Consider the following 14,881-nt stretch of genomic DNA (forward strand, 5'->3'; position numbering starts at 1 on the left):
TGGTCAAACATAAAAAAAGAATGTAGCAATGCCCAGTATTTGTTTTTTGTAATAGAAAGTGTGAAAATGGATGGACAGGGAGGATTATGGGAGGAGAGAATCGAGTATAGGGAGCTATGGTGGCAAATGACTCTTCAAGTAAACAGACCACCAGGGTTAAATGAGAACATATCTATAGCTCCCTTGCTCAAATTAAGAGCTGCTAAGCTTTAGATTAAGTAACCTACACTCATTACAAAAATAATTTAATAATACTTATAATATTGAGAGTTTTTAGCTGTTTTAATTTCTAGGTTTTACATAGCAAAAGTTTTTAAACACAATTTTTATGTATACATACCATGTATTTGAAATAACATTTTTAAAAAGGAATGATTTTATAAGACTTAATGTTATATATGTTTTAGTAGGTTTACTATTGTTTGTTTGAACGGCAAAACATTTGCTGTTCAAAACAACAAAAAGTAAACCCAAACCCAAACATTCTGACCAGTCACAATGTCGACCCAAATGATTGACACATTTGAGTCAACATTGTAACCGAACCCATCATGTGATAGCCATATAGGAGCTGATGTAAATCAGAGTCCTATATGACATATCACGTTTTTGCAGGGGGGCAAGCCCCCCTGCATCCCCTTGTTGGGGGCTGTGCCCACCACACCCTCCCCACTAATATATTCTAACTCCGAGATTGCACTACAGTGGGGATATGGATGAATTTCCAATCTTCACTCTACTGCGATCTCAGTGCAGATAGTCGAATACACTTATGCGAATGCCCTACTGCATTCACATAAGTGTGTTTGACTAGCCCATCCATTTAAGTTTTGTGCACGACAATCTGATTTTCGGCAGCAGTGCTGCTGACAGAATGTTGTTCGCACAAACCATAGTAAACCGTTTTAGCATTAGTTTTTACCTATGCTGGATTGCATTCTGTTTAAAGTTCACTAGATGGAGCTAAAGTACAATTTTTTACTATACATTCAAGCTGGAGTATTTTATATTTGGTATAGTTATTTTTTAAAATTTTAAGGTAATTTTTTAATGCTTAATTATTTTAAAGTTTGTTTTGACTTAAAGAATATACCTAAGTTCCCGTTTTTTGATCTTTTTAAGTCTTATTGATATTTGAATTATTGAGTTCACATGCTTATTATATGTTTATTGTCAAAGGATTAAAGTTTCCTTAAAAGTCATTGGATAATTGATTAATTGTTTTAACTGCTGAGAATATAAAAACTGTATTTTTTTTTGTCTGCATCTGATGAAGTATTTTAATGAAAACGTATTTGTGGAGTTTGTTAAGAAACGTTAATGTGGTTTGGTTTGTTGGAATAAAGCTGTATTTTATTCGTTTTGTGGCTGGATTTCCCTTATTTGGGTACCTTGGACTTTTTACTGGTGATCTTTTGGTACCTTGGCATTCTTTTTTTACATTTATTTCCATAAACAACTTTTGTTTTCTAATAGCTATTTATTATATTCTTCTAGCTTTGTAGAGCTTTATTTTATAGTCCTGAAAGAGAAATGTCCTGCATATGTTACAAACGTTTTTCAAATGCATGTGACAACTAATGGGGAAACAGAAAACTGTGGTAGAATCCATGATTGCAAAGTCATATCCAATGAAACAGTCGACCCACAGCATAAATCACTAGCTGCCACAATCAGCTGCAAGCAGTGGTCAGAGAAGGCTCTAAGGTCAACAGAGACCAGGCTGAAGACCTGGAAGTTGACTGGAGAGAAAGTATAGCCATTCAAGGAATTACTCAGGGCTCTAGCACCCCAAGAAGAGAAGGAAATAGATGGAGTTGAAGAAGAATGGCAGTGCCTAAAAACAGCATGTGTTAGGACTACAGAAAGATATGTGGCCGAACCAGGTATGGAAATAAGGTACATAAGGAAAGCTGGTGGTGGAATGCAGAAGTCCAGGAAGTCATCAAAAGAAAGAAGGAGTGCAGGAAGAAGTGGGAGGTAGAAAAGACTGACCAGGCTAGGAAGGACTACTGGATGGCTAAGAAAGAAGTTGCAATAGCAAAGAATAGGGCATCTGAGGAACTCTACCAACTTCTGGAAAGTGACTCAGTAAGGGGCACAAAAAAACTATATCAGGTTGCAAAGCAAAGACAGAAAGATAAAGAATACAGTCAGACACCCTTCATAAGCAATGACAGCAACAACCTGCTCACCAGTCCACAGGACATCAAGGGCAGATGAAGGAAGGAGTATTTCCAGCAACATCTGACTGAAGAAATCCCCACAGAAGCTGTACTGTCCCAGAAACAGCCTATGATGAGAGAAGAAGAGGAGCCCACCTTAAAATAAGTAAGAATAGCACTAAGGAAGATGAAGTCAGGGAAAGTAGCAGGCTCAGATAAGGTCACAGCAGATATGATAAAGATGCTGGATGAGATAGGAGAGAAATGGCTCCTGAGGGTACTAATAGCAGTGTGGAGAGAAAACCGTATCCCAGATGACTGGACAATAAGCATACTCATGCCAGTGTACAAGAACAAAGGGGACATCCACAACTGTGGGCAGTACAGAGGCATCAAACTCCTACTACATTACATGAAAGTTCTAGAGAGGGTGATTGATAAATGGATATGCAGAGTAGTAGAATGTAAGATGGGAGATGAGCAGTTCAGATTCAGATCAGGATGCAGCACAATTGACCCAATGTTTGCAGATACTTGAGAAGAAGCTAGAGATGAGGAGAGAGTCCAACTGGGCATTCCTAAACTTGGAGAAAGCATATGACAAGGTCTCAAGAAAGCTGATCTGGGCAGTACTTTGGTGGTCTGAAGTCCCAGAAACATTGGTAGAATTAGTGCAGGCTATGTACAAGGACCCAGTGACTCAAGTACGAACAGCTTTTGGCCACACAGAGGGGTTCCCAGTGGGAGTGAGTGTACACCAGGGTTCTGCTCTGAGCCCACTGCTGTTCATACTGGTGGTAGACTATGTTAGCAAACAAGTTGGAGGGGACAGATCAACAAAGATGCTGTATGCAGATGATGTTGCAGTACAGGCAGACATTGAGCTAGAACTTCAGCAAAGGATAGGAGAATGGAATGCAAATTTGAAGGCACATGGGATGAAACTGAGCACAAATAAGACAGTGGTAATGGCAGTAATTTGGGGAAATCAGAAAAGCTAAGAATAGAGATAGAAGGGAAGATAGTGTAACAGGTAAACAGCTTCAAGTATCTGGGAGGGGTGGTTGAGGAGAAACATAGTCTGAATGAAGACGTCAAAGCTAGAATCCGAGGGGCTGCAGCCAACTAGCGTAGAGTATCAGGTGTAGTCTATTATGGAAGAATGCCAAAGAAGCTGAAAAGTAAGGTGTACAAGACATTAGTGCAAGCAGTACTACTGTATGGTACAGAAACTTGGGCAGTAAAAGGCAAAACAGTTGAAGAAGCTAGAGGTGATGGAAATGAAGTGCCTGAGAAAGGTGGTAGGATGCACAATGTGGGACAGATGAAGAAATGAGGACATAACAGCAGAAGCCAAAGTAGCTCCAATTGCAGAAAAGATCAAAGAGAACAGATTGCAGTAGTTTGGGCGCATGTGCAGAAAAGCAGAAGACAATCTGGTGAGGAAGATTTGGGGCAGACAGGAAGAAGGTAAGAGGAAATGACATCATCCAGCAAAAAGGTGGATGGATTGTGTGAAAGAAGATCTATGACAGTTAGGCTTGAGTCTTGAAGAAGGCAAAAAGTGTGGCACTGAATCGAGAGAGTTGGCGACAGTTAACACGATATAGAAAAACATGGGATAAAGGTTGCTCTTGATGATGATGATGATGATTTACCTTTTTTTTAAATCTAATCTCCACAGAAATAAACGTATGTAATATACGCATAATACATGCGAGTATGTCTGACTGTTTGTGTTACTATTTACATACACACACACACACACACACACACACACACACACACACACACACACACACACACACACACACACACACACACACACACACACACAAACACACAGATATATCTATATATGTATAGGTCATGGATCTATATATAATCACTGAAATGCAAAAGCATTGTGTCCCAATTCAAGGATACTGGAATTTTGAAAAACACACATACCAAAACATAAATAAATAATATTAACAAATAAAAAAGAAGAACAAAAAGTGCACATTCTTATTTTCTAGCCCTAACACACATCCCCTGGCACTACAGTCAGACCAAATGTGTCTGAATAGTGAAAGGTTTTGCTACAGAAAGGTCTAGGGTTGGGGTTAGGAATGGGTAGGATTAAGGTTATTGTTATGGTCAGCTCACAGATGTGAGGCAGACAGGGGGACTTTCTGATAATGAAGGAAATAAAACTATTAGAGGTGATGGGATTAGCTCTGAATCGCAAAACAGATAAAATATATGCCCAAGAATTCAATAACTGTGTGTACTTGTCATGCTGAAGCCAATATGATCATGTACATTAGCGCGATAAGCAGCATTGTTAGTCAAAGATTCAAGAAGCCAAGGCACACAAGAGGATGAGCAACCTCACCCTGAGCCCAAAGTGGAGGCTCCAGACACATCATGGAAAGGACATACCCAACCTATGCTTGAGCATGATGTAAACAGCAATAATGCAGAGATTCAGAAACAAGTGCATGTGGACTTCCTCACATCAGATGGGTAAATTAAGACTATGTGAAGAAGGGACAGCCTAGCAACAAGTAGACAATGAAGGGCAACTCTTGTTGTACCTTGTTTGGAGTGAATTCATGCACATGTTGAACATCGCCGGCATTGCCATTCTCATTAACAAACTGCTACTAAATTTGCAAGAGGAAAGAAGTGTTGGATGAAAATATGGGCATGCAATATTGTTTTTTGGGCTCCACAGAAGCACATCCTTCAAACTCCCAATGCAGGAATACTGGACAAATGCATACACCTAGGGAAAGGTGTACATACTTCTACAAGTTGTGAAAGAGGATATAATAGCAGTTGTGGCAGTAGCATGCATGTTGTGAAGATTAGGTAGTGAGACACAGAAAGGATCAGTCATTAGTGACTGCAGTCCTCAAGAATATGCCACAGAAACACAGATGTCAGATGGAACAGGATATAACTTATTACATGATGTACATTGGAAAAACAGTTGAATCATGACAGGTAACCTATAGGTACATGGGAGTTGTGAGGCATGTCATTAAACATATTCTGTGATTATACTTGTGCCAAAAACACTCATATGGAGAAAGTTCTTCAGAAAATATGAATGTAAATTAAATATGGTTGTGGGTTAAAAGTGAGCACAAGAAGACATATGGAAGGGTTATATCTAAGGAGAATGAATTGTAACACATCTGTGCATTAAGTCAGTAGTGGTTTGCTTCATACACTGATTCAATGTAAATCAGATGGGACTGGAAAGCCTGTTTCCTTAAATCATAGTCATATAACGTGTATTAGCTAATTATTGAAAAATGACTAGTGAGCTGAGCATTGTACAACAGACAACAATAATTGTTGGATCACAACACTCAGTGTATCTCACTGACAGCTGAAACATCACATCAGGGTTGCAGTGGACTGTAGAATCTGTGAGAGTTGAAATAAAAAAAAATTGTAGACAGGCCTGTAACACTGTTCTCCTTCACACATTTTCTCTAAAATCCATTGCGAGACAGGCAACAGACCCATGCATCCAAAGGCAAATTCTCAGCAGTTTTTGCCACAGCACTCAAAATGGCAAATACTAGTCCCCACCATTGATTAGTAATGCTGTTTTGTGCTAAATGTCATGCACTGGAAGATGGAAAGCATATATCCTTAAACTGGACATGCTTACAAGAAAGTACAGTACTTAGGGGATTAAAATCATCCACCTATCAAAAAAACATAAAATATCACACATCAAATTTGTTGAGTAAGCCATTCCAGCATGTCACCAATGACTTCTCTCTCTCACTCTCTCGCTTCTTTTTTGGTTTTATTCATTTATACAAGGTGCACAATGCCAGATATGAACACATGACCATGTAACTCAATAGTCTGTAGACCTGTGCAATAGCTATTGATGCGACAGAAGAACTCAGTATTGTGTTTGAATGTGTATGGACTCCCTTAGTAGGGATTATATCACCTGGGTGACCAAAACCCTCCACCTGTGAAAGCATTATCACTAAGTACTATTGTACACATTACCATCTGTTGAGCAAACCATCCCTGCTGTTACCACTTGATTTTGAACACAGTGGTTGCACACTATTGGATTTGAATATCTGCCTATTTAAGTCAAGAGTCTCTAGAACTGTGCACTAACTGATAAAGCTACGCAAGAAATCACTTTACAGGTGTCAAAATGCACATAGTTAAAGGGATAACTTCAGCAGTGTGCTGGAAATGTCAAAAGGGAATACAACATTTCAGGTATCAAATCCCTCTCTCTCCCTGTGTAAATGTAATCCCTAACTGGAATTGCACACAGTCACATTTGCAAAGTAAGCCAGTACTATCTGTTACCAGCTGTTTTTACACACTCACATGCAGTATACACTGCTGGTTCTGAACACCTGTCTATGCAATGCATAGAGTCTATACACCTCTTCACTATTAGCTAATGCCACAGAGTAACTCACAGCACAGATATCAGAAAATGCACAGTTAAAATGTCAGCTTGAGCTGTGTTGTAATACAAATGGCCTATTTGTCTTGCTTTACAAAGTTTCCTGGCTGACAACATTGTTTCCATCTATGTAACCATGCTTGTTTACATTTAAATGTGGTGTCTGGCATGAATATATAATCACTGCGCAAATACGTAAACTCTGTGTAGGCTTTGTATAAAGTCTACCTGGAGTTTATTGAATCCCATTGTGTAACTACCTTATATGTATGGTAGAAAATAATCCATACAAGACACTCCATTCATTGAATAGTACACAGACTTCCTAAAGTACTATTCAGTCAAATCTAAGGCAACTAACAAAGCCAATGCATTTAATGGGAAATACTACTCTAACATAAAAACATAGAAAAAAACATATAACTGGAAATGGGATTTTGATATGTATGATATGTGATATGATGCATAACATAAAAATCTTGGACTCTTAAGTTTAAGGAACTAGATTTGTAATTCTTTGCTATATATATATATATATATATATATATATATATATATATATATATATATATACATAAAATGCAGTATATTTACCCTTACAACTCTGTTTCAGATTTAAATGGGCTTTATTTGCACAGTCAGAAGGTGAATTCAAAATTATTAAAGAAAATAAATAAATTAATTAATTAATTAAAAACGCTATTTACAATCATAGTGTCTCAGTGATTCAAGTTTCTTCCTCTCTTCACAAAACAGGCCAGTGTTTCTGTCTCTTTCTCTGCCACTCACTCTCTGTCCCTCCAATTTATAAGAAGAGAGTGTGGCTCCCTCCACTGAGGACAGATATAGGTCATCCTTTCAGACTGCCCTAACATACCTCACAGCAGTTGCTAAAGGCCACTATACCACATTGCCGCTCCCCAGTTCAAACTTCTGGAGATAAGCATTGCTGGCCAATCAGATGCCATCTCAATTGGCCCACAGGTTCTTTGGCACCTTGCTTCACTTGTATTAGTGCAGCTTTGGAACAGTCATAATAACATGATTTCCTAGTGCTTCTTACAGTTATCTGTGGCTTGACCTCTCCTGCTAGGCTTGTTTCCTCTGGACCTCTGGTGCAGTTGCCTTCTCCTTGGTACTAGGCAAACTGAGGCTTAATACATTCATGTATAGTGTCTAGTTTCTCTTTCTGAGCTTCAGTTTCTCTATGATGTTATAAAGCTTCCTCCTGTGTTTTCTCCTGCTGGAGATCTGTTTCTTTTCTGTTAACAGTCAGATCAGACTGATTCTTTAATTTAATGCATTTTGTATTTCTTCACATGCCTCTGTATACAGTGTAAGTGTTCTTAAAGCATTTTTCATTTTTCTCTCTTTTATTCACTCTATTTCTAAGTATTCATATCAGTCTAGGGTTTCAGTTCTTCTGCTTTCCACTTAGTAGTTGCATGTTTGGCTGACTTGCAAAGGCTGTTTTTGAAACCCTTGTTTTGTTCTACAAGCTGTGTCTCAGTCACTGCCTCAGTTACTTTGTCTACAAATTTCCTTTCCTTGTATCAGCATACCAACAAACTGGCCATCTCTTTGGTTATTTAATATTCTCCCTTCTTTCCGTAGCACATTTAGGTTTTATTCTTTTTGCATTGTTATTCAATTCTGGGACACATTGCTAAGTGCACTTACGTTACTGATACCTCTCATCTGCAATGCTGTGTCTTTTTGAGCTCATTACTGATCAGTCCCAAGTGCTTTTCATTTGTTTTTAGGATTCTTTTTATTCTATGGACTGAGTTACTTTATTATTATTAGTACAACCCTATGAGAAATTCCTGACTGTTTCTGACCTTTCAGCTTTGTACTTTTAGTGATTTGTTTATTTATTTACTTGATTCATTCTCAATTTGAATGTTCTAATATTTGTCTTTAAGGTCAAATAGGAAATTGTTAATCTTTTTTAGCTCCTGACACAGGTAAGGAAATATTCTTAACATAAGCAAAAAGGTAAAAAAAATGCATATTGCACACTGTATTCAACTAAAAAAATTAAACATTTCATATTCTGAACACACTACACAACATTTCATGTTGTGAACACATTTCACAACACAGCATGCATTCATTTACAATGTTATTTGATTAGAAAGAGGCACACCAACAAAACAACAAAAACATATTTCTTCAGTTTGAAAGTATACTTTCCATCTGACTGTATATCATCAAAAAGTGCCCTGTTTGATATAATGATTGAATACATTTTCTACACTTCATACTATAATTTATGGTCACCATAATCTCAGCTATTAAAAAGTCCACACTGCAATGCATTCTTGTGTCTGCCCATTTATTTTTTATGGAAATAAAAAACTGTTTGTAAACATTTTTGAAGTTATTACTGATGATACCCCAGAAACTATTAGATACAATGCAGGCATTTGAGTCCCATCTCTGAAAATCTTTTGCCACTTTTCTCCTGGTAATATGTCAGTGGTGCACAGTTCTTACAGAAGGGGCTTGATTGTCAAATAATCTTGGAAAGAAAGATTGTTTTCATCTGTGCCTTGCAGACAAAGGGCAGTGGTCACAATGAGTAAATCAGCGAATGCAAAAGGTTTAGCTAAAGGTAAAGCTGACAGCTTAAATAAATAGTTTTTATCATTAAAACCAAGCCACTGTTGCTAGTACTTAATTCGTTACTCTGGAGAATGATGTAGTTGCTTTTCAACTTGTTGCAAGAAATGCTTTCTGATGACTTCATAAATGCTCTAAGTTTTTCTCTAGAGAAAGCATCCTCATCTCTGCTCTGCATTTTTTTCTTTAGGCGCTCCATCACTGTAAATGTTTCCATAATAGTAAGTGCTGCTTTTTTTCCGGTATACAGACATGCTCAGTGAAGTCAACAAGAACAGTGTTGAGAAAGGGCAAGTAGCAATAGGGCAGTGAAGGCAGTGTACTCTCTCCAAGTTGATTGTCTGAGAAGTACTGCCATATCTGCTGGTGCATCCTCCCTTGGAGAGAACACATAACTGCAGCACTGAGACATTTGTGACTACTCTATCAATGGCTGGAAAGAGCGACAGCCATCTCACTGGCTCATGCCTCAGAGGATTTTGAGATTCCATGTACAGAACTCAAAAAAGCCTTTCAAATGTCTCATTCTCATGGCAGAACCTCAGAAATAATGGAACATTTTCATAACAAAGGCTACCACTTAACATGGAAGTTGTGCCACAGCTTTTTTGACTACATTACAAATGATGTGGGCATCACTGTCAGCTTTCTGGATTGATGGGCACCCCAGATTTCTTGCCATAGTTGACACTGGCATTGTAAGTACCATATACTGACATACTGGTCCATACCAAGGAGTGCTTTTCCATAATAGTAGAAATCTGGTGTGATATGGCCCGAGCAGATTTATCATGGTCTTCAGAGATGCCCAAAAAAACCATTAGCCTCTCCATCTTCCTTTCTTTGAAAAGTAGCATACAACAAATGGAAATCATTTTATATTTCCTTTGTTGGAAGCATCTAATGCTATGGGAAATGAAGCCCTTGGTTTCTGCACATCATACAGGAGGTATTCCAGAGTGCAGTCCCAGAACATTTTCAGTGATGATCTCAGCCTTTTTTTCCTTCCACAAGATAGTTTCTTTGCAGTGTCCTCATCATACAACTGGCTGGCCAGTTTTAGTGCACTGTCTAAATTATTATATGAGATGCTATGTGTTACTGTATGGAGCACCTCAGAGGCTTCAGTTGCAATAATCTTGAGTTCTGATCCTTCAGAGTTTGGATTCCTGGTTAACAATGGCATCATGTGACTTGTTTTAGCTTGCAAGATAACAGTATTGCATCGGTCAGTTAGTTGATGTTTTGTTACATAATTTCTTCCTCTGCAGATTACTAGAAATTCAGTACCTGCAGAATGCTTTTGGGTCATTGTATTTCTCAAGCCAGTCAAATTCCATTGTCTAAATATCGTTTCAGCCATTTGTGCATTCTGTTGTTGGCGACAGGCAATGATGAAAATGATCCCTTCATTTTGGAATGTGAATTGACATAGTATACAACACATTTAGCAGAACAGTGTTAGTAGGGTATTATAATATGGCAGAACTGCAATGTTTTAAGGAAATAATTACGTTTATTTGGTGTACTCGACAGAGAACAGCTTTCCTGTGCATTAAGATGTGAAGGTAAGGAAGAACTAAAGACCAAACCATGGCAGTACCAACTAAGCTGCACATAAAATGTTGAAAATTTCCTTCACTTGTCGAATCCATATTCTCCATATACTGAGGCACAAATGACCGAGTAATGGTGCAAACATTAACATTTGGAAAGAACCAATATGCATGTCATGCATGATTGTGACAAGGTTAGTAAATACATGTCAAGATAAAGAAGAACTGAGCACCAAAGCAAACTAATTAAGAGCTTATATGAGTGTAATAAAATGTCAAAATTATTTGGCTTCACTTAAATTATCTACATCCATACCTTCCAGAAACAAATACACAAAGGCAAAGAAACGTGCAAACACTAATATTTGGAAAGAACTGTGATGTGACATCTGATTTGGAAAGGCCTGAGAAACATTTGTGAAATGAAACAATGTTGTAAAGTTGATTTACATCTATAATATCCATATATACAAGACCTGGGAGCAAATCAGTGACAATTATGAAAAAATGAGATTGATTTTGAGCAAAACACAAACCTCAATGAGCAGAACTTGAAGGAGAATAGATGGAAGGAGAAACTAATAACTAGTGCAAATACTGTCATTAGGATTAGGAAGGACAAAGATAAGCTCCTAGTTGAGATTTTATCTCAATGTGTTATACTTTCTAAATACATTTTTCATGAGCTTGAACTGTATGTTTCAACAGGTAGAAGGGTAACATTCCATAGCTAGTAGGTGTTAACAGTGGTACAGGTGCTACTGAGCACTCAGAGGAGTTGTGGAACTTTACACAACACCTAAGGACACAGACAACTTTCTGAAATGTTGAGTTAGAAAGCACAGAGTGAACAAAATACCTTGAAATGCTCAAACATATAGAAAGCGTGCTGCTGTAGAATGCCACACCGATCTACATAAACCAGTGTCAATAGCTGGAGAGTAAATGTTGGTAAAAAAAAAGGCAGAAGAAGCATTGTCTTCCAGAAAGCTTAGAATCTCCTGTGATATTCAAAAGAAGATTCACCTCTATATAAAACCTTGCATTTTCAAAACACTTTTCATATGTTTGAATCCTTACATCCTAGGCAGTTCCAGTACCAAAACCTCTAACTTAGGGAATCATGAAATGCACACACTCGCTCTTACTGTCTGTGGTTAAAAATGCCAACTTAACTCTATTACATAAACTCTGGGAATCCACAACCAAATTAACATATTTTATTTCATGGCAGTAGTGACAAGATTTACATTTATGATGAGCACCTGGAACATTCCTGAGAAGCAGAAATGGTAGCAATGTATGCTGAGGTGTACAAGAGCTACGTTTACCTAGCCTTGCCCTCCCCTTCCATCCAGTACCTGGCTACAGCAGATACACACCTTAATATTTCATGGGGTCTAGCTGGACACATGAACATATATACATATTTTTTATTGTAAGTGACACAACGCTACATGTTTACTTACATAGCGGTATGGTAGAAAATCCACCAAGTACAGAATTTCTCTGCAAGTAGTATGCAGGTTATATAATATGTTCAGTGCCAACCTGAAAATGTTATGACCCTTGCAATTAAATTTATACCATAAAGTTATTACATACACAGTACAACATCAATCACTTCAAAACCACAGTTATTGCAACTACCAAATGAATATGTCCCCAACCTGAAGCACAAATCTAAAACACAGTAAGAAGAAAAAAATACTTTAACAATTACAAAATATTTACACAAGTAGAGGTTGTTTAAAAATTTTCACAAGGTCAGAGAAATCTGAAAACATCTTCCAATTTCTGGACATAATACCCTTTCTCACCATTATTGCAGGGGGCCAAGCCCCCCTGCACCCCCATACCCCCGCTACTTAAATATGCCAATTCTGAGGTTGCACTACACCGAGAAAAAGGGAAGTCTCCCATTTTGCGCTTTATACGGATCTCATTTCACAATGCTGAGATTACGAAACTTCGATCATATGGTCTCAGCCATATGAAATTTGATTTTTCGGAAATTCTGCATTGTGAAGTGTACCCAGTTGACACTGATTATGCCTATGATTCAAACTTGAATATATTGTATGAAAGTATGCTTAAATACAAAACTTTGGATTTAGATAATAGGTACTTGAAGCAATGTCTTGAGTTAAAAATTGTACCGAATGTTCTAAGGGTATACAAGTCCCCAAATAATGTTAAAGAGGGCTTGGAGTCTTATAAGGAACTGATTAATATTTTTGATATGTGTGATCTTTCAGTTATGAAAGTTATTATCAGACAAAATGAAGCAGAAATGGAATGGTTGTTCAAAAGGACTGATGAGGTCAATAAAAGAATAATTAATGATTAGCTTTTACATTAGAGGAAGAAAAGGAGAAATGTTTTAATAATAAAAGAAAAATTGATGAGAAATGTGTTTTATTTCCCAATGGAAAGGTATAAAATTAGGGAGGGATACTGATGAATGCAAAGATGGAAGATGTTACCCTAAACCCAGGCACATGGAGGATAAATGTAATAGACAGAATAGAAGCATTTACAATACAGACGAGCCTAATAGAAGGGGAGAAAGACTTAAGAATAAATATGCTGAAGGATATACACCTGAGGGGAAAAGATATGGTAATAATGAATGAGGGTGGTAATTTTAATTTAAACTTGAAGGACCCTTTAGAATTCCTTGACTTGAGAAGGTCAGAAAGGATAAAGGGCCGACTACAGGTCAAATACAATTACAATGGAGGGGTCGATGGTAGGTACAGCACCACATGAACTCCATGCAGTCACTGCTAAGGAAACTATTGCACAAGAGAGTTTTTTTTTCCTTTCAGAATTTTAGGATTTTTAATTATAGTAATATTTTTATTATAATTATTTATGAAAGGATTGAAGTTTGTGCCCAATAGAAAGTAAATTACTTATTGACTTAAAACTATTTGTGAGAAAAAAGAATCTTGAGTTATTATTTGCAGGTGTTGAAATAGACACATTGGAGGATAGTAATTTCAGAAAGAAAAGTACCTTTAATCCCCTTTTACACCCCAGTTGAGAAACTTTGAGGCAGTGGTGGAAAGAAACCTAAAGGAAGCTTTGAGTGTATCAAGGGTACATCCCAACATCTCATACTCTGAGAGACAACTCTTGATAGAGTTAAGTAAGAACAAAAATATTAGGGTTATGAAACCTGATAAGGGGGGTGGGATGGTTATTATGGATACTATGGTGTATCTTGGCAAAATGGAAGAGGTTTTAGGAGATAAAGATAAATAGCAAAGATTGCCCATCAACAAGATCAATAGAGCATACTCTAAAATTAATGTGGGCCTTAGGGAACTTCTATATGATGAAATAATAGATAAATATTTATTTAACTATTTATGGATAGAAAAAATAGTGACACCATCCATCTTTGGGGTGCTGAAGGTGCTTAAGAATTTAGATAACCCTCCTCTCAGACCCATGGTGGCTGCCAATGGTTCAAAAACGTATTCACTAGCTAAATATGTTGATACAAAATTAAAAGTTTTATGGAGTTAACATGAGGGCATTTTTAAGGATTTGTGGGATTTTTTAAAATCCATCAATCAATTTTTAGTAAAGATATTATTTTTGTAACTATAGACATTATTGATTTGTTTTCTGTCATTCCATATGATAGAGGTATAGAGTGGCTTGAAGAGGCCTTAGTGGAGGCCAATAAATTTACACATAAGGAATTGAGAGTGATCATGGAATTGATGGACATGATACTCAACAATAATTGTATTCACTTTCAGGGGGAATTTGTTAAACAAATTAAGGGTGTAGCTATGGGGGCATGCTCTACCCTCAGCTACACTAATATTGTTTTAAAACTGTGGGAAAAGAAATTCATTCTTAATTCTCCATACAAAAATTGTTGGTGTCTTTACAAGTGATACTTGGACAATTTATGTATCTTTTGGACCGACAGTGAGAATAAACTTAAAGAATTCCTTGAATATATAGGTAACACGAAGGAGTTTTTAAAATTTACTCATAATATTACTAGGGAAAAGGTGGATTATTTGGATATAACTATACATAAAGATTTGATTAAGAAATAATTT

This window comes from Protopterus annectens, chromosome 1.part0, assembly GCF_019279795.1.
Source record: "Protopterus annectens isolate FY-2018-M chromosome 1.part0, PAN1.0, whole genome shotgun sequence".
NCBI classification, from domain to species: Eukaryota; Metazoa; Chordata; order Ceratodontiformes; family Protopteridae; genus Protopterus; species Protopterus annectens.